The sequence below is a fragment of the Nannospalax galili genome, unplaced genomic scaffold, assembly GCF_000622305.1.
Source record: "Nannospalax galili isolate Female #2095 unplaced genomic scaffold, S.galili_v1.0 scaffold346, whole genome shotgun sequence".
Taxonomy (NCBI): domain Eukaryota; kingdom Metazoa; phylum Chordata; class Mammalia; order Rodentia; family Spalacidae; genus Nannospalax; species Nannospalax galili.
This window is the reverse complement of record NW_008357637.1, coordinates 3,698,016-3,719,318: the sequence shown is the minus strand read 5'-3', so window position 1 is coordinate 3,719,318 and position 21,303 is coordinate 3,698,016. Positions and strand designations below refer to the sequence as shown.

Below are 21,303 nucleotides of genomic sequence, written 5' to 3'. Positions count from 1 at the left end.
GTCTGTTAGATTCATTTGATTTATGATGTCATTTAGCTCCAGTGTATCTTTGTTTAGTTTTTTTGTTCAGATTACTTGGCTATTGGTAAAGGTGGGTTATTGAAGTTACCCACAATCATTGTGTTGATTGGTGTTAATCTGTGGTTTTAGATCTAATCTTTATGAAACTGGGTGCACTTGTGTTTGGGGGAGTTTTCTTTTTTTAATGGTGAAAAAAAATCTGTATTTAGAATTAGACTACTGGACTGCTTAGATGATCCCAATTTTGTTGGCAATATCCAAAGCATTGTAAACAGGAGCCAGGGGAACATAGGACTTCTTCTCTCCATCAGGTCTGATCAAGGTATTGACTTTGGCCTGATCAGTGTCGTAGAGTTCCTTCACAGCCTGTTTGATCTGGTGCTTGCTGGCCTTGACATCCACAATGAACACAAGTGGGTTGTCTTCTATCTTCATGGATGACTCAGTGGTCAGGGGGAACTTGATAATGGCATAGTGGTCAAGCTTGTTTCTCCTGGGGGTGCTCTTGTGAGGGCATTTTGGCCACCTCCAGAGCTGCAGGGTCTTGGGCTGCCAGAAGGTGGGTGACCTGTGGATCTTCTTTTTGAGGCTGTGGATGCCTTTCAACACTACCTTCTTGGCTTTCAATGCCTTTGCTTCAGCTTTAGGAAGAGCAGGGGCTTCCTTCTTTGCTTATGGTGCCATCTTGGCAAAAAGGGGGGGAGGTTTCTTTTAATGAGTTTGAAGTGTATTCTTATCTCTTCTGACTAAATTTGAAGTATATTTTTTCATGTTTAGACTAGCTATGACTGCTTGTTTCTTTGTTCCATTTTGCTTGGAAGTAGCCAAAAAGATGGATCCTGTTTTCTTGTCCAATCTGCTAGTCTGTCGTCTTTTCATTGGGGAATGGAGACCACTAATATTGAGTTATTATTGAAAGATGTGTATTAACTCCTGTCATTTTGTTGATTTTGTAGTGCTTCTCATAGACCCCTTTAGATGAACTGTCTTGTGTGCATTGTTTATTTGTCCCATGTGACCTCTTGGATGTGCTTATCCTTCTCTTCAAACTGAAGTATTCCTTCTAAGTGTCCTCTGTGGAGCTGGCCTAATGGTTGTAAACTTAGTGGTCATAAATTCCTTTAACATGTTCTTATCATGGAAAGTTTCTATTTCTTTTTCAATTTTAATAGTTTTGTTGGGTATAATATTCTGGGTTTCAGAGCTTGGAATACATCATTCCAAGCTATTCTGACTTTAAAAGTTTATGTTAAATTATCTGGTGTTGTTCTAGTGGGCCTCCCTTTATAAGTGACTGGACCTTTCTCTCTTGTGGCTTTTAATACCCTTTCTTTATTCCATGTTTTTAATGTTTTAAATAGTATGTTGTGGGGGGTTTCTTTTCTGGTTCTGTCTATTTAGTGTTTTGTAGACCTCTTGTACTGGATGGACATCTCTTTCTCTGGATTTGAGAAATATTTCTTCTATGATTGTGCTGAAAATATTCTCTATGTCTTCACTATGGTATTCTTCTATGCCCATAATTTGAAGGTTAGGTCTTTTTATGGTGCCCCAAAAGCTCCATTCATAACTTTAAGAAAGTTTTCAGTGGCCTCTACTGAGTTATTCAATTCCTCTGTGTTGCCTTCCAGTCCTGACTCTTGGTTTTCTGCATGATTCTGTTGATGAGGCTTTCCAGTGAAGATTTTATCTGGCTTATTGAGGTTTTCACTTCCAGTACCATTTCAGTTTGGGTTTTCTTCAGCAATTCTCTCTCTTCATTGAGTTGTTTTCATATCTTGCACTGACTTCTGTACTTCATTCAGCTCCTCGTTTCTTTCTCTTGGAGTATATTCATGACCTCTTTGAGTTGTTTGAATATAGGTATAATCATTCTTTTGAATTCTTTGTGTAGAAGACCTTCCAGGTCATTCTCATTTGAGTTAATTACTATGGGATTAGTAATTTGTGAGAGAGAATGTGTTGTCTTGTGTGTGTGTGTGTGTGTGTGTGTGTGTGTGTGTGTGTCTTCCATTTGTTTCTGCACTGGGGCTTGTGTATCTGAAGTTATTTGGTAGTTGCAGTTTTCTTTTAGTTTGAATCACCTTTCATCTTTCAGTGTCTTATACCATGTTCAGGAGAGGATTAAGTTCTAAGGGGGTTGAGACATGTTCTTTTGTGGAACTGATATTGAGGGCAGCAGGCCCTATCCCTGGTCTTCTTTTCAGCATCTGCTACTGTTTTGTACAAACAGACACTAACAAGGGTCAGCATGTCCTTTGCTGATCCTCTCCTGTGCTGCCTTCTGGTGTGGCTCTCCATGTCTTGCTCCACCTTGAGAAAGCTCTGGTTGGAAGCAGGAGATTGTGGGAAGCTGCATGTGTTGTCAGGAGGCCTATGGGGTTACGAGTGGCAGGGCCTACCTGGGAGCCCTAGGAAGTGAAATCCTGGAGGAGTGGGTGGTTTATAGGGTGGGAAGAAGTGGGCCTAGTCTGAGTCATGGGGACTGGGATCCCAGAGGAGCTTAGCAGCTTGGTAGTACTTGAAGGCAAGATCCTGGGGAAACTAGGAGGCCTATGGGGCGAGGTAGAGTGATGCCTATCCCGTGGCTCAGAGAAGCGAGATTGCAGAGGAGATGGACTGCCTAGGAGTGGGAAGGAACAGAGTCTCCCTGATGAACAGGAGAGGGAGATCCTAGAGGGACTGAGCAGGCCTATGGGATAGGAAGATACAGGCCTACCTGGTGGTGTGGGGCAAGCAAATCCCAGAGGGGCTGTTTGTGCCTTTGGGGTGAGAAGGGGTGGGCCTACCTGGTGGTGTGGGAAAGTCTCAGAAGAGCTGGAAAAGCTATGGAGTGGAAAGGAGGAAACCTACCTGGTGGTGCCAGAAGGGAAGACCTAGAGGAGCCAAGTGGTCCATCGATTTGGATGCTAACTTAGGCCCTCTACCTCTATCCTGTTTCACCCTATGTGAGTACTTCATTGAGCTCCCTCCTTCCCTCCCTCCCTCCCTCCACATGGTAGCCCAGCATCCATCTTTAAGTTTACATTATCTTTACCTAATAACCCCTGAAGAAAGGATGGTACTTTTTGCTTTCCCAGGAATTCCAGAAAAAAGTTCAAAGGTGGATTCTTACTTGACTAACTGGGTTTTGTGCTCATCACTGATCCATTTGCTGTGACCAGAATAGCCTGACTGCACAGACCTGATGTGCCTGCTCACCCTGGAGTCCGGGAGGTGGTGAGTGTCCCACCCAAACTTTGAGCAAGAGTACAGTTGAGAGGTAGTTGTCTAAGGAGAAAAGAGAGGCCTTGTGTTGGCAGGAGGGGCGATCATCCTGTGAGGTCAAACTCATACGTGTCTACTGCTCCACACAGTGCGCCAGCAGAGCAGCTGTGCTGACCAAAGGTGGAGGGACACTGTGAGATCAGGGAAAGTTAATGTTACATAGACACACCCCCACAAATGGGTGGGCCAAAATGTTCATAGCAGCCAGTCATAGCAGCTCATGCCATAATCTCAGCCCTGGGATGCTGAGACAGGAGGAATGCCATGAGTGCAAGGCCAACCTAGAATATGTAGGGAGTTTTAGGCCAATGTGGGCTACAGAAGGAAACCCTGCATCAAACTCCTCAATAAAAAAGTACAGTTTACTTGAAAAGAATGTTGCTCCAATTCCTCAATTACTGCCAGGTCTATTAATTTTTTAATTAAAAATTTTATTTTATTTTTAGTTGTGTGCATGTATGTGGGTCTATGTACATGAATACTGCTGCCCACAGAGTGAGAGGAGATTGTCAGAACCTCTGGAGCTGGAGTTACTGGTGGTTGTGAGCTGCCTGATGTGGGTGCTGGGAATTAAACCCAGGCCCCCTGCACGAGCTCTTAATTGCTGAACCATCTCTCTAGCCCCCAAGCCTGTTAATTTAATTGGAAATAAAGAGATACAGAGATGCTCAGTAGCTCAAATGCTTTCTGTTTATATCTGTGCTAAAACTGCCACCTGCCTTCTTCACTTTGTGTAGTTCCAGCAGACTAAATCTGGAAATTTAGGCAGCTGCCACCTTGTGGCCGGGGCAGCCCCATAGAAGGGGAGGGTCCACTTGGGCCTTCTGAACTACTGCCAGCAGATGCTCAAGATCATACTTCCTACTGCCCAGTGCTGACAAATAACTTCAGCTTAAAGCATCTCCATGATAGAAAAACTTAAAAATTCAATTTGTTTTTTTATGAGATTTGAAAGTCATAGGTCAGCCTAGATGCAGTGACACACCTGTTGTTTCAGCTACTCAGGAGGCTGAGGACAGAGGATCTCTTGAGCACAGGAGCTTGAGTCCAGCCTGAGTAACACAGCTAGACCCTATCTCAAACAAACAAGCAAGCAATAAAACAGCCATAAGATATTTGTAAGTAAGATGTATAGTATGTATAAATGTATCTCTTCATTGATGTTATTGCTCTTATTAGATGTTATAGGGCTTCAATATGTAGATCAGGTGACCTGGAACTTGTGACCCTCCTGTCTCAAATGTGAGCCACTGTACCTGACCTTTTATTCCCCTCATTTTTCTTTTTAAAAAAAATTTATTTATTTTTACCTTGTGTGTATGAGTGTATTGCCTGCATTATGTAAGTGCACCCATGTCATGCAATACCTGTGGAGGTCAGAAAAGGGCGTTGGATCCCCTGGAACTGGAGTTATGGATGGTTGTTAGCTGCCATGTGGTTGCTGGGAATGAAACCCAGGTCCTCTGGAAGAGCAGCCAGTGCTGTTAACTGCTGAACCATCTCTCCAGCCCCTTTTCTTGAAAGATGTTACATTGATAGGTCAGTGAGATGGCTCAGTGGATGGAAATACTTGTCAAACCTGACAGCCTGAGTTCAATCCCCAGGATTCATGTGGTAAAAGGAGAGAACAAACTGTGATCTTCACGCATGTGCTGTGGTATGTGTAGAAACACACACACACACACACACACAAATAAATGTAATAAGAAGAATAAAAAGATGTGACACTGGACTAGGGGCATGGAGTAGCTTGGTGGCACAGTGCTCACCTAGCATGTGCAAGATTTGATTTGATCCTCAGAACCACAACAAAACAAATTTAAGTGTGTGTGTGTGTGTGTGTGTGTGTGTGTAATATTGACAAATGTGATTTAGTCTTAGACTGTGAATTTATTATAAATCTTTCTTTAAAGCCAAACTCTTTGGGGGAGGGGGCAGTATTTACCCTGGTCTATAATCCTAAAAGGAAACCAGCTGTATCCTTTATTTTACTACTTGTTTTGAGTTCGAGAAAGTTCTAGGAACAAAACTGGGTCTCTATGAGCCTCATGCTCTAGAGGAGTAATATTTTCCTTGACATGCTGGGTAGCCTTGCTGTCTACTGTCACTCCCCTAATTAATACTTTTCTCATGTGAAGGGAAATTTCCTTAACTAATGTTGCATTTCATTAATGTAGCGTTCTGCTAAAGATTGTATTTTAACAAGACTTTCTAGCTCCCAGCTTCTTTGAAGTCAGCTGTATTTTTAAGAGGAGCTGGCCTTTTTCCTCTTCTGCATGTTAGAATGTCTCGATAATAGAATACAACAGTTTTTATGCCACTACCCAGTGGTTTAATCACAATGCAAAAACAACATTGCTAATCCGAACAATCTACACGGATGACAACTCATTCAAATAACTATCAATTAACAACATAATTGTCAGTTTACGTTGCCAACATTAAAATAGGCAATTGTTACTTCTATGAGGCTTTTGTGATTTCCCCCCCTTCCTCTTCACCGGATGTGGCTATAAGGCAGGGGCCTGAGTTGAAAAGTTTAAACTGATGACCAAGTTAATTGTTGTTTTAATCGCTCTCTTAGAAGTCATTCAGAACTGAAAACAGTGGTTCTAGTCATAAAATTCCACCCCTAGCTTGGCAGGTCATTCTTGCCTGGGTCTTGAAAACTCCATAGGGCCAAGTGCAATGCCAGGTCTATATTTTCTTTAATCAGGGCTATGGTAGACAAAATGACATGAAGTTCGTGTCAAAAAAAACAAAAACAAAAACAAAACCCCCAAAACCCGGTGTCTGTGTGACATCGACATCAGAATCCATTTTTGCTACAAGAACTGAAAAATTCTTGACCTCTGGTTGAGGTTATGATTTCAGGGTCTCCTCTGTACGCTGGATCAGCGTGGGCATCCCTCACTGCAGGTTGCTGTAGGTGAGCAGGCCAAAATAGCAAAAGGAAAAGAGTTTGGTGAGGGAAGAGCAGTGTGAAAATCAAAAGTGCTGGGACTATCTTTTATGTCTGCCTTTCTCACTTGGTTAGGTGGAACCCAGGCCCCTGGCATGCAGGAACGCCCTCAGGAAGAACTTCCTACAGCTAGGATGCCCCTTGTGCTTGGGCACAATACACTTCATGTGCAAAATCATGTTCCGATAGCCAAGACTTGAAGCAGCTGAAGTTGAAATGATGATATAAATACCACTGATTCTTTTGCAGTGGGCCAGTGACTCTGCTGCATTGGATGGTACATCTCCATTTGGAGACAATATTTGGCTTGGATCCTGGAACCAATAGCCACCTTTCTCCTGGGGGGCATTGTAGTGGAGTGAAAAGAAAGCAAGCTGTTAAATCAGAGCCCTGGAACAGGAGTAGTTACATGAGTTATTGTTAGAATGTGATATGGTTCCTTTCTTGGGTCTTTAATGTCTTACCTTTAAAATAATGAGAATAGGGCCTGGACAGATGGCTCAGCGGTTAAGAGCACTGACTGCTCTTGCAGAGGACCGGGTTTGATTCCCAGCACCCACATGGCAGCTATGAACCATCCTTAACTCCAGTTCCAGGGGAACCCGAAGCTCTCTTCTGACCTTCACAACCACAACATTGCGCAACATGGGTGCACTCACATATATGCAGACAATACACTCATACATGTAAAATAAAAATAATAAATAAAATATTTAAAAAAATGGCCAGGTATGGTGGCACACATCTTTAATCCCAGCACTTGGGAAGCAGAGGCAGGCAGATCTCTGCAAGTTCGAGGCCAGCCTTGTCTACATAGTGAGTTCCAGGACAGCTGGAGCTACAAGGAGATCCTGTCTCAAAAAAGACACATACACACAAAACTTTAAAAAAAATAATGAGATTAATTCCATCTTTGGGGGTTTTAAAACAATTAAGTGAGCTGACATATGTAAAGTGCCTGGTGAGTGGTTGGCACTCCTAGACGGCTAGTTGTTCCCCACCTGTCCCCCAGCTAGAGATGCTATCTGAAGAGGATATAGACCTCAGGGAGTAGGGTCTGGTTGGCAAAGTAAGTCACTGGGGGTGGGATAATCAGGGTTATGTGTGCCCGTGGTTCCTGCCTTGTTCTCTCTGATACCTGGTCTCTTGCTGTTGTGAACTGGGCTGCTCCATGCTTTGCCCTGCCTTCTGAAACTGTGAGCCCAAAATACTTTATTTACCTAAAAATACTTTAAAGTTAGCTGGATCTCAATGAAAGGGGATTTAAGTTTTAAAACCTAAGAAGTATCAATTAGAGTTTCCATTTAAAGTTTATTTTAATGTCATCAGGCTGTTATTACTGTGTATAATAATTTTATTAATCATCAGTTCCTGAATTAAAATTTTCTGTGCAACTGAGTTGGTGCCTATGTGAGTGAGCAAACTTTGTAAACAGACTATCACGTGTACAGGTGTCATTTAATGATAGTCCAGCAAATATCTTCAGTGAACCCCCGTGGTCTTATCAGTTGACTATATAGCATAGCCAACATCCCAAAGACAGAAAGTACTCTCTGTCATTCTGATTTAAACAATCATGTTATACTTGGAGAAGATAATGAGTCTGCTTTCTGTGCTCATGGAGTTGGGCCTTTTTAGGTACCAAAGAACAAGTTTTCCAATCTGTGGTTTTGTGCATTTTGCTTCTTTAAATGCTTCCCTAAAGCCAGACTCTTGTGCTTCTCATGTCTAGTGTGGTGCGTCTAGACATCTGCACGTTCTTCCAGCTGTGTGGGCAATACACTTCACCTTGTGGCTCAGCCCTTCAAAGGTTACATTTGCTGCATGGAAGAACAGTTGACTTCACACACAGAGAATGTTTCATTGCATCCCCTTTTCACACCATCTGTCTGACCTGGACCCATTCCAAACACTCCGGCTTTGCTGGCACAATGGTCTTCCTGCTACAGAAGTTTTGTAATTTGCTAATTGATAGGGTAAGGAAAATTTATATTTGAGTTACAGCTGAAAAGTTGGATGTTTCTTTGATGGGGCTTTAAATGCTGACATATGCTGCATTGGGTTTTGATTTTAGACATCCCTGCTTGTGCTCGATCATAAGCTCTTCCCTGTGCTCTCTGCCTCATTGCGAATACAGCATCCTTTGGGGAAGAGCACCAGTATGACCTACCAGGGAATTATCCTCGACTTAGTTTACTCATTAGCAATGATTTTATTATTATAATCTCTTTGTAGTAGGAGACAGATGGCAAAGAAGGAGTCTGCTTTATTGAACAAGATGCAGAATTGGGCATGGCCCGTCTCACTGAATGGATAACATCCTCAGTAGTTCTCTGCCTAATAAGCATCTTTGGATTTGTACAGGGCCTGGTCCTACATTTGGCACTTAATATAAGTGCAAAGCTGTTGCCATATCTTTTTCTTTCTTCTTTCTTTTTTTTTCTGCATGTGGGTAGAGGGCAGGCAAATCCTAGAGGCGGAAGTATCATTACATACATGCTGTTCAAGTTGACGTTTGTGGCTGTCCTCATCTTGAATCTGTGCTTTAAAACCCAATCTGAGCAACTTCTACTTAGTGAGTGTGGTCATACCTACTGATCCAGACCCACATGCCTAAAGCTCTGCCTAGAAGCCAGGCGCATGGAATGTGGTGTGATAATGTGCCTCAGGACTCTGCAGGCTGCTCTCAGCTGCAGCCCTGCAACCTGTGCTTGAGCAACGGAGGAAAGACGAGAATGGAAGAGGATTTCTTCCATACCTTTGAAAACTTCAAAGTTCTTCCCAATCTGGTTCTGATGATCCGTGTCTCAGTGCAAAGCATACATAAGGTCTGAAATCTGCACACTGATCGGAAATAGTTTTTGGAAAGTCAGATTTAATCCCATGAGCCAAATGATCACTACCAACAGCGATCAGGGAAAACCAAAGTCCACAGCAAATTCTAATTTGGCAAATGCATAAAAGGTTCAAAAGAGTAGAGGTCTCATTTACATTCCTCGCTCTTATATGGGATTTTCTTCTATATTAGTAATTAAAGGGTGCAGGCTATGCAGTGCAACTATATCACATAATAGCCATCGGGAACACACTAACAACTTCCTTGAAGTAACGCACACTAGGGTGTTTATGGTTCGGTGTCTCATGGACTTTCTTTGATCTAAATTAGGATTCATTGGCAAACTCACAATAGGCTCCACATGTACCCCTCTCAACCTCTTTCTTTTAATCATGGAAATTAGAGATGGAAAATATCCATTAAGTCACTTAGTCCATTTTCCTGCCAGGGTGAAATTGTTGCCTGTGATTCATGGGTAGTGTTCAGTCCAGCTTAAACGTAAATGTCTCCTGGGATATGAAGGCTCTTGGTTTTATAATTTTCTTCTTTCCTTTAAAATTCAGAGGGGAAAAATATAAAACAGAGAAAGAAATTTCCTTCCCTCCTTATAGGTTGTAGGTAATGATAGTGGGGTGGGCAAATGTGTCTGCATGACATTGGCTTTCTGGGTAAAAAGCAGCCCTGCCTAGCTTGTTTTCGTCTTCAGCTCAGTGGAATGATCTAGATTCCTGAACTTTCCTGTCAACTTGAGCTAGCAAGTACTCTAGGCTTGGGGAGGGAGAATGAGGCCCCAGAGAGGAGAAACTGCCTATTTTAGGCTTCTGTTGTTGACTAGTTATAAACTGCACAGCCCTGATTGGAGTGGGAGGTCAAGGATGCAGTTATAAGCTCGTGACTGGATTGTTGCCTAGCGTATTCTGTGAGTGGCCTGTTGTAGTATTTTTATGCTTTGAACATTTGGCATCTGAAAGATAAGAAATGCATGTCACTGAACAATGAATTCTCTCCCTGACTTAAAATGTCTAGCAACCGAGGAAGATTGTCACTCTGTATCTGCGTGCATCCCCAGCTGTGGGGGTAGGTTTCATGGGAAAGTTGCAAAACCCACTGACCATGTCTGCAGTGGGTTCTCTGCAGTGGCTGAGATGAGATTTCTAAAGGGAAATAATGACCCACTATGATATTTGCACTTTGAGTTTGAGAGGCTTTGTCTGCTTAAATCTGATAAGTGGATATTTCAAATTTGGATCCAGATGTGTAGAGTGTGATTACTTGCATTATAAGCTGGAAATCCTCCCTCCAAAAATCACTGTGGGCTTTATTAAATAGCCACAAGCATGTGAACAGGGATCAGGTTTGCAAAACCTGATGTATTTGTGGAGGAGGCTACTTGTTGTCTAAAGCCATGGCGCATTTCCATTAGAAAAGGATGTTCAAACGTGTGGCTTCTGTGACATGCAATGCTTTTTTTTTTTTTTTTTTGGTCTTTTTGAGACCGGGTCTCCCTGTAGCCCCAGCTGTCCTAGAACTCACTATGTGGACCAGGCTGGACTTGAACTCACAGAGATCTACCTGCCTCTGCCTCCCGAGTGCTGGGATTAAAGGCATGCACCACCACGCCTGGCTCAAGGCCTTATTTTTAAGGACCCGAGGTAGTGAGAGATAATGGGTCTTTGAATGCTCTAAAATAAGGGCTGGGAAGATGACCAAATTGATGAAGTGCTTGTTGCAAAAGCATGAGGACTAGAATCCATGTAAAAGCCAAGTGTGGTGACTGACACCTGTAATCCCAGTGCTAGGGAGGTGGAGACAGGAGGATCCCCTGAGCTCACTGGCCAGACAGTCTATTTGAATTGGAAAGCTCCAAGTTCAGGAGAGACTCTGTTTCAAAACATAAGGTGGAGGGCCAGCTAGATGGCTCAGCAGTTACTGCCAAGTCTGGCATCCTGAGTTTGAGCCCTGGGACCCACATGGTGGCAGGAGAGAACCAACTCCCACAGGTTCTCCCTCCCACAGGAGGTTCTCTGACCTCCACACTCATGCCATGGTATGTGCGCTCCCACCTTCCCATACTCCCATCCCTACCCCCACCCCAAAATGAAATAAATATAATCAATTAAAAAAATAATAAAGTGAGCAATTGAAGACAATACCCAACATGGGTCTCTGGCCTCTACATGTACACATGCACATGTGCAACCACACACACGAACAGGTATATAGACACATGCACAATGAAAGTTAGTTAAAATTAGAATGAGCATCTACTGAATATACTTTTCATATTGGATTCTGTGCTTTGCTAATGAAAATCTCAATCTTTAAAGTAGAGGTGGCCGAGACTGCCCAGTGTTCTCTCATTAACAGCGCTGTAGTTTTTAGATCCTGTATTTTCCACTCACCTACATGGGGGGTAACTGTGGTATGGACCATGGGGGGTGCAGTCCTTAAGGTCCATGTCCAATCCCCTCCCCTCCTGGTTGTGAGCCTGCAGAAGGCACGTGAACCTTAGCTCCATCTTAGGTCTCAGGGCTGAGGGTCACCTCTCAGGAGTGACTGGAAGATGCCTGCATCCCAGGTCATTCGATGGGGCTTCCAGGTTAACCCTCCATCTTTCTCTAGATCTCTTTTTCACACACATCAACTAAACAGTGTAAGTGTTAACTCTGAGGATTTCGTCAGCAATCTTAATCCTGATTCAGTAGGTTCTTAATGTCTTGTTAAAGTCTAAATATTTTGGTTTTAGTTGATAACTCATGCTTTTGAATGTGATCTTGAAGTGTTTGAAGATATAGGGGCCTGGAAGAATCCCAAGTCTTCAGATTCCAAAATATATATGATTGGCTAAATTAACAAGATGGCTAGGGAAAGCAGTCTTGTTTGGATTCTTGTGTGCATCCTGTCTACATAGAAGAACATGTGTTCTCATTCTGGGGATTACTGAGACCTCTGCCAAAAGCTAATGGTTAGTATATATAAAAACAAAGAGCCAGGGTTAGGAGAAAACATGAATCAGGAGGTCCAGGTAGAGATAAAAACAGACATAAGTTCAGGTGAATGAATTTCAAAGTGGTATCTACACAAGAAATGATGTGGTATAAGAAGAAATTCATGTTTATATTAAAACTTGAGCTATGTCTAGAGTCATTTTTCCTCCTAAAGTGAGCAGCATTAGAACTTCATAATACTTACATGTGGATGGTCATGTGCTTCATGCTGTTGGCCTATAACACTTGCAGAAGCCACAGGGCCCAGAGTCATGCAAGGCAGGTGCTCTACACTATGGAGGCTGAAAAGGTCCCTGCTGCTTTGGAGGCATCTTGCATTCCATGTAGGTCCAGTTACATGAATTTCTGGCTTGTGTCCTCCAGCTTTAGGTGTACCCTCAGGAGAGGAGAGTAGTAGCTGAAAGACATTCTTGCTCAGAGACTGCTGGCTTTGCTTGTCGTGCTATTATCTCAGGCAAAAAGGAAGTGGCAAAGCTGGGGCTTCTACTCAGATGGACTTTGTATATCTCTGAGAGAGTAAGAAAAGGTGTCAGGTATAGCCCAGTGGTAGCGTTTGCCTGGCTTGGGAGGCCCTGGGTTTGCTCTTCAGCACATGTAAGCCAAAAAGAAACCAAACAAAACCCATACACATAAAAATAATAAAAATAAATTAAAAACCTGAAAAATCAGAAGATAAATATGGTCTGAACTAATTCTGTCTGAAAGAGGCTATTAGAAATTATTAGATGTTTTGAAATAGGATTTTAAAAGATATTTTTTAAATTATTTAGCTTAATGTATATGAGTGTATTGCCTGCATGTGTGTAAATGCACCCATGTCATGCAATGCTCGCAGAGGTCAGAAGATGGCATCAAATCCCCTGGAACTGGGGTTACAGATGGTTGTTAGCTGCCTTGTGGGTACTGGGAACTGAACCTGGGTCTTCAGCAAGAGCAGCCAGTCTTCTTAACCACTCAGCCATCTCTCCAGCCCCTGAAATATATCCTTGTTAATGGTGAACCTTGGTTTCTGTGCATGCTATGCTTTAAAACAGCAAGTTTAATTGAGGAGCATTGTATTAGTGACTTTCTATTGCTGTGATAAACACCATGACCAAAACCAGCTTGGGGAGGAAAGGGTTTATTTGGCTTACAGCTCACAGTCCATCAAGGATAACTGCCCAGATGGCACCACTCACAGTGGGCTGGGCCCTCCTATATCACTCAACATTCAAGGAAATGCCCCACAGACATGGCCATAGGCTAGTCCTGTGGAGACAATTCCCCCAATTGAGGCTCCCTCTTCTCAGGTTGTGTCAAGTTGACAACTTAAGTTACCAGCACAAACATGAATATAATAAATAATAAATAAATCATATGTCTATCAGGGGGTTGTTCTTGAAATAGTAAAAAAAAATTTTTTTTTGTCTTTCTGAGATAAGATCTCCCTGTAGCTCCAGCTGGCCTGGCACTTGTTATGTAGACCAGGCTGGGTTTGAACTCACAGATATGCCTGCCTCTGCCTCTGGAGTGCTGGGACTCAAGGTGTGTGCCACCACACCTGGCTGTGAATTTTTTTTTTTTAAGTTTTGAGGCCCTTGATAAGAATAGAAAGACTTAGACTACATACAGATTATAAATTTGATTTCAAGCCTTCTAACAGTTTTTTAAAAATTTGCTACATCATATTTATTGTGTGTGGCAAGGTAGTAGTCAGAGGACAACTTGTGGGAGTCAATTCTCTTCTACTATATGGTCCTGGGGATGGAACTCAGATGGTCAGGCTTAGCAACAAGCACCTTTACCCACTGAGCCATCTTGCTGGCTCCTCCTAACAGTTTAAGAAAATGAAAGGAAGGGAGGGAAGGAAAAAAGAAGGGAGGGAGCAAGAGAGGGAGGGAGAAAGGAAGGGAGTCACAAATGATAAATCCTCAAGGATTTCCATAAAAAAGAAGTCAAAATTATGTGGTCTGTCCTGTGTGGAGCTAGACCTTGCAGTAGGCCGTATCCTGGGCCTTTTCCCCATGGCAGACACTGTAGGAGTTTTGTTTGCTTCACAAAGCTTTTGAATGTGGGCTGTCGTTACCGTGACTGCTTTGTCCATAACTGTGATCTTTGCAGTGCTGGCATGAATTTTACATTCAAATGGCTGAATTTTCACTGTTACCCTATAATGATGGACAGATGTTGGATGCTTGACTTAAAATTCAAATCAAGGTCCCTGATTTTTTTGCTTGACATAGGTGCTGCCATTGGAGCCTGTTCTTTCTTGTACTCTATTTTCTCTAAGTCTGTGCCATAACATTACTATAGTATTGCATGAAAGAACTGTATCAGTCCATAGTTTTTCTATTTATTAGGCACTTAAAATTTTTACTTTTGTTTATTTATTCAGAGACAGGGTCTTACTATGTAGCTCTGGCTGGTTTGAAATTCACTATGTAGACCAGGCTGACTTAGAACTCACAGAGATCTATCTGCCTCTGCCTCCTGAGTGCTTGTATTAAAGGTGTGTACCACCATGTCTGGCATAAATACTGGGTTTTTTTAGGGGGTGGGTGGGTTGAGTCAGGGTCTCCTTGTAGTCCCAGATGACCTGGAACTTGCTGTATAGATTAGGCTGGCCCTGATCTCACAGAGATCCACTTGCCTCTGCTTCCTGAGTGCTGAAATTAAAGGTGTATACCACCACACCCAGACTGCATATACACTTAAAAAAAAGTGCTGGGTCTTACTATGTAACCCAGGCTGGCTTCAGACTTACTCTGTAGCCCAGGCTGGCCTTGAACTTGAGATCTTCCTGTTCCTGTGTCCCAAGTGCTGGTGTCATAAGCCTGTACTATCATGCTGAGTTTTTATGCAACTCCTTAATTTAGATCACAGAAGCAACAGCCCTATTGTTCTTTCGACATTATTACCTGTTCCAAGCCTCTCACTGTCCTTGTGGGCATCCCCTAACTTCCTCCCCACCTTCAGAGCATTTGCTCTGAAGCCACTGAAATGAAGATTTTCCTGCCTAGGGCAGATTTGCTCCCGTTGGTTATATTTTGGACATGTTTTTTCCACAAGTGGGAAATTTGAGATAAACTTGAGAAAATTTGCTTCAGGAATTTCTCCCAGTACCACTAGCACCACTGTACCCCTCAGGTGTTTTTCTGGGCAGCAATTGTTTGCACCATTCTCCACTCAGATCCTCAAGCTGGGCCTTCTGGTAGAGGGGAGGAAAAGAATCAGCTAGGTATGTGGTGGTTTGAATGAGAATGTCCCCCATAGGCTCCAAGTATTTGAGCATTTTGTTCCCAGTTAGTGGCGTTGTTTGGGGGAGGTCTTAGAAGGTGTGGCCATGTTGGAGGAAGCACATCACTGGGGGTGGCTTTAGAGAGTTCTTAAGCCTTGCCAGATCTCCATTAACTCTCTGCTTCCTATGCCTGTTTGAAGATTTGAGCAGTTAGCTTCTGCTCTTACCCCAGCCTCCTCTGCTGCCATGCCTCCCCACCACAATGGATTTTGCCCCTTTGGAACTATAAGAAATAAACTCTTCCTTTTCTAAGTTTCCTTGGTCATGGTGTTTCTATCAGCAATAGAAAAGTGACTAATACAATGTTTGTACCTATGGCCCGATAGAGACTCCTGAAACCTCATTAAGGAAGATGACAAAGGGATGTAGAACATTTAAAGCTCCTAAAACACAGAAGCTTTATGCTCTATATCCACATAGGTTAAACCAGAGCTGGTGTTGCCTTGCTGCACACAGATGCTGCTGTGTTGGCTGGCTGAATGCTGAAATCTGTTGGTGCTCTGGGTACCTAGCCGCTGCCCAAAGCCCCTCAGCACATGCACTCTCCTCACACTGTTTTGGACTCCATGGGAAATCCCATCCCTTTCTAATGACCCAAAGCGTGGAACCTGGATTTAGGATGATAAGGATGATTTTTGATGATCCGCCATGCTGTGAATCTGGCCCAAGGGGCCCAGCTTTCCTAGTCTTGTCTCTCAGTCTCTTTCTGTCCTTTGGTATCATTAATCCATCTGGAGCCTTTGAATCCTGACTAAGTACTTCTGCTACTCACAGACGTGGCCTCACTGCTAAATGGGATCTGCGTGTGACAAGAAAATAATCAAGGTTGGCATGTAGGAACAACCAACCTTCTCTTCCTCCTCCTCTCCCATCTCCTCTTCCTTTTCCCCCTTCTCTCTCCCCCCTCATCCTCGTCTCCATCACACTGCACCCAGGTACCCAGTCCTGCTCTCAGTCACTATGTCCCCAGTCCCTTCAGGCAGATTTGTTTTTCCAGAAAATAATTTTATTTTAGAAACAAAATTTCTGTAAATTGCATGTGAAGTCATTGTGGATTAATACGATTGAGTACACACTGAAATATATACTCTAGAAAAAAAACGATATGCATGCAAGATGCCATCAAAAACAATGTGGCAGTAGAGTGGGGTCCGGAGAGATGAGCTTCAAGATATGAAAGATGCCATTTGGCACAGAAGGGTGGAAACCCTTCTTACCTGGGATACATACAACAAACAGCAAGCTCAAGAAAAGCCCAGGGAGCCAGGCGTGGTGGTGACTTTAACTCCAGTACCAGAGAAGCAGCAGGCAGATCTTTAAGATCGAGGCCAGTCTGGTCTACATAGCAAGTTTCAGACCAGTTGGGACTGCAGGGAGACCCTGTTGTCTCAAAACAAAAACAAACAGACAAAAATTAAAAGAAGAAGAAGGAGAAGGAGGAGGGAAGAGAAGGAGAAGAAGGAAAGGAAGGAAGGAAGAAGGAAAGAAGGAAGGAAGGAAAGAAAGAAAGAAAGAAAGAAAGAAAGAAAGAAAGAAAGAAAGAAAGAAAGAAAGAGAAAGAAAGAAAAAGCCTAGGGATTATATAAATGTGGAAGAGGGTGGTGCTATGTACATGATGCAAAAAGGGTCATGAGTCTTTTGGCTCAGTGCTTTTGGAGTGTGTCCCTTTTCTCTTCTCTTCTTTTCTTCCCTCCTCCTCTTCCCCTTCTTCTTCTTTTGAGACAGGGTTTCCCTGTAGCCCTGACTGACCTTGAACTCGCTGCATAGACCAGACTGGCCTTGATCTCACAGAGCTTCACCTGCCTCTCTGCCTCCCAAGTGCTGGGATTAAAGGCTTGTGCCACCATGGCTGGCCACTTCCCCTTTCTTAATAAACTCAGTATTTATATTTCTTTAAGTTATTTTATATTTTATTTTATTTATTTTTTTATTTTGTTTTATTTTATTATTTTATTTTATTTTACTTTATGTGTATACTTTATACACCTGCAGGGTGCACCCGTGTTGTGCAATGCCTGTGGAGCTCAGAAAAGGGTGTTAGATTCTCCTGGAACTGGAATTATGAACAGTTGTTAGCCACCATGTGGGGGCTGGGAACTGAACCCAGGTCTTCTGCAAGAACTGTCGGTACTCTTAACTGCTAAACCACGTCTCCAGTCCCAGTATTTTTATTTCTAACCATGTATCCATGGTCCAACTCTTTGTCTTGGAATATAAATCCTGAATAGTTCATTAGATCTATGCCTTTAATGAGAAGACTGACTTCATTAGAAGACCTTGGATTTAGCACAAGTGTCCGCAAATTTGTGCTTGTAAAACACATACAGCCCATTGCCTTTTTGTTTGTATTATTCGTTTTCTATTTTTTATTTTATTTACTTGTTTCTGTTTTTTGAAATAAGGTATCATTCTGTAACTCAGGCTGTCCCAGCACACATGGTAATTTTCCTGGCTCAGCCTCCTAAGTGCTGAGATTATAGGCATGAGCCACCATGCCAAGCTTTATTTATTGTTATGATTGAGAGTGAACCCAAGGTTTCCTGTGTGCTAGGCAAGCCCTGGAAAAGCTTTTTTTTTTTTTTTTTGAGACAGGGACCTACTATGCAGCCCTGGCTGGCCTAGAACTCACTATGTAGACCAGGCTGACCTCAAATCCACAGAGCCTACCTCTGCCCCTGCCTTACGAGTGCTAGAATTAAAGGCGGGCACCACTATGCCTAGACTGGAAAAGCATGAGTAAGAGGCTTCAGGGAGAGATTGGGTCTGGAATTCAGAGCAAAGCTGAGTCAAAGCTCTGAGGATGGACTGAACCTTACAAGTCATGAGTTCAGCTGTGAAAGACTCTATAAGCCACAGTGATGGAGAGTGTGAATTGCCATTTGTTTAAGGAAATGGAAACCTGGGGCAGGTAAATTCTAGTGACTTATTAGATGCCATGGTCTTTTACAAACTAGGGGAACAGATGCTACAGGGAATACTAGAGAAAGGACAAGAAACAATGAAATGGTGTTGAGTTCGATTCTGTGCCATCATTAAGATATTACATTTTGTATTAGTTATCAAGAACAGACGTTGGTGTGAATCAAATTGATTTGATGTAAAACACTAGCTCTTACTAGGATACACTAGTCTTTAAAGATTTGAGCAAAGTGGCAATTTTAGCATCTATGGATTTTTGTGTTCCATGGATGTAGTAATCTTACCTGAAAAATATGTGAAATGAAGTCTGTTTTTCTTCTCATAAGACTTTAAGGATAAAACGCATGAGGGACGACAACACAGGAGCAGTGTTAGAGGAGTGGTAATAAATCCAGGTTATCTGCAGAGCTTGGTACATTCATTGGCCTGACTCCAAAATCTTATAAAGGGAAAGGCAGCAAATTCAGGTTTTGTTCCTCAGAGTTCATCAAAATCTAAATCTTTTACAATTCTTTTTATATTGGCCTTAAAATGTTACTTGACTGAAATAATCTTCCCCTTGGTAGCATAAAAAGTCTTACCAGCCACAGGTAAACTGATCAACTTGACATTCAAGGTTTTCAATAGCTGATAATTCCCCCCTTCCCCCACCTTGTTTCTAGAACATAGATCTTATGGCTGATTTGTAGATGGGAATGATTTAAGGCTCAATTACTGTCCTTTTAACAACTCCTATAGAGTCTCTTACTCTGAATTGTATAGCATTTCCCATCTGTCCCTGCATTTCAGGTAATTTTCCTCTCTATTTTTATGTACTGACTTCTCCTTTGACTTTAAGACTCACCTTGGACATTTATTGAGGCTTCACATACGGTAGATAGTACATCAGTCTTTTAACATTGGCTATATATGTAAATTGACCAACAGCTTTTGAAGACAGGATTATTTTAGTCCCCACCCAGTAGGTATCTCATTTTATAGCCAAGAAACCAAGGCTCAGAGAAGTTAAGGTGTTTGGACACCATTACACATGGTAGACATGAATCAAGGTGACTGGGGGTGGTGGTCTCAGTCATTTCTCCTCAATACCCCAGGGCAGAAGTAGGCAGTTGACTCTCTTCAGCCCAACTGAGTCATTGCTAGGGGAATTTGCAACTGAAGTTGGGGAAAAAGAGCTAATCTTTTCCTTTTGGAGAACAGAGATGAGCTGAAAGATGCAGAGCAAAGAGAGGGAACAGGCGGGGGGGGGGGGGGGGTAGGGAGAGCACATGCCGGGACTTGAGTCTCTGCTCCCAGCCACCTCTGATAGATTTCCTGTGCTCCCTGCACCCTAGCCCCCATGAGTATCCTGATTTTCCTAGTGAGCAGAACAGAACTTGCAGAGCACAGGCTTTCTGTCTGGTGTATGACATAAATTGAGTTGTCTTTGTCCAAATTTCCCTTGACTGAGCCTAAGCGGTAATCTCTAATCAGTGCCCTTGGTCAATGCCCCCAACAGCCTTCTTCTTACCCTTGAGATGACAAGGGAAAGAGGCAAATGTTTGAGAGTGAGTTCTAGGCTCTTAACCAGTAAATGCTATACTTCATTCAGTGCAAGTTTCCTGGGAGCAGGGACCAGGAACTTTGACTTCTTATATGCGACTAGAGAACAACTAATTGAAAACACATTTAGTAATGGCATTTTATAGACTGAATCTAAATGAAGTATTATGCAATCAGATTTTTTTGTTTTTAAAAGTTTGAGTTAACAAACTTGTCTGCAACAAACTGTCCATACTAGCAAAGTATGCTCAGGGCTAGATTTGGTTGAGAGAAAGAAAAACAAAGAGGTTGGAAGGGAGGTAACAGCATTAAGCCTGTGTGGGAGGGTGAGTGAAAGCCCAGTTATTAGATGGACATTTATCTGTGTCCGAGATGCCTTTTGTTCCTAAGGACCTGAGGGGTAGAACATGACAGAAACAAACTCCTCATCAGAAACAGATCTGGGTTTCTTTGAATATCAGCACAGCTAAGAAGCTAGATTTGGCAGATGAATTCAGGAGTTGGAAGGTGGGATTAGGTCCTCAACAAACTGGACCATCTCAGTCACCTCCCTGACCTCCCTTGGCCTCCTTGCTAATGTGAAGCTCATCCAAGAAGTTCCCTTCCATCTCTCACCCACCCTCATTATGTGAGGGTGAATGGCAAGACAAGAACAGGGTGTGTGGCCCTTAGACAGCTCTGGCAAGGCATGCCTTCTAGAAAAGGCGGGGAGACTTGCTGATCTGCTGAGTCGTGGCCAATGGAAGAAATGGTTTCATTATTTTCCATGACTGAGTTGTCTCTGTCATCTGCTTTTAATTAAAAAAAGAAACATTTTTTTTTTTTTTTACTTCCATCCCCACCAAAACTCCTTACTCCTAGGCGTAAAACCAAATCTAAAAATATCAGGAGAGGCAGGCTTAAACTGAAGACAAAGAAACCCTGGAAAATGTGAAATGGAATGGGTACGCTTTAGCTGGAGGCATCTGCTTAGGAAACCATGACGAATATATGAGCTCATCTATGTAACCTGGGATGAATTTGAGTTCCTAACTTTCGGCTCTCAGTGGGCAATGATTGAGTTCTTCTATGGGAGAGAGAAAATAAAGAAATGTGAGAGTTCGCTCAGGAGCAGTGGGAGAAAGTAGCATCTCTGATATGTCCTGAGGCAAGTCTTTGATTTTTGGAAAAATGGGCGGAGAATTGAATTCAGTGGAGGAGGGTAGCTAATATTCCAGAGGAAGCTGGCACTTGAGCTTCCCATAGGAAGGATGACAGCACATCCTAATGATCTGGGACTTCTCAGCAACTGTCTTCCAAGGTGCCCATGAAGGTGTCTGGAAGAGAAGGAGAGAGCTGCTGAGATGTCACGAAGGTGATGTGTCTCGCCAGGAGAGGAATTTTGATCTGTGTGACTAAATCTGTATGTCCAACTCCAGGGTTGGAAAGCAGGCTTGCTGGATAATGGGCAGAAGGTTTTGATGGAAATGCC

At 42.8% G+C, this 21,303-nt stretch overlaps 1 pseudogene; it reads right to left on the bottom strand.

Annotated features, from left to right (window-relative positions):
• Nucleotides 1-249: 249 nt before the first annotated feature.
• Nucleotides 250-705, bottom strand: LOC103751746 (annotated as a pseudogene).
• Nucleotides 706-21,303: the final 20,598 nt, after the last annotated feature.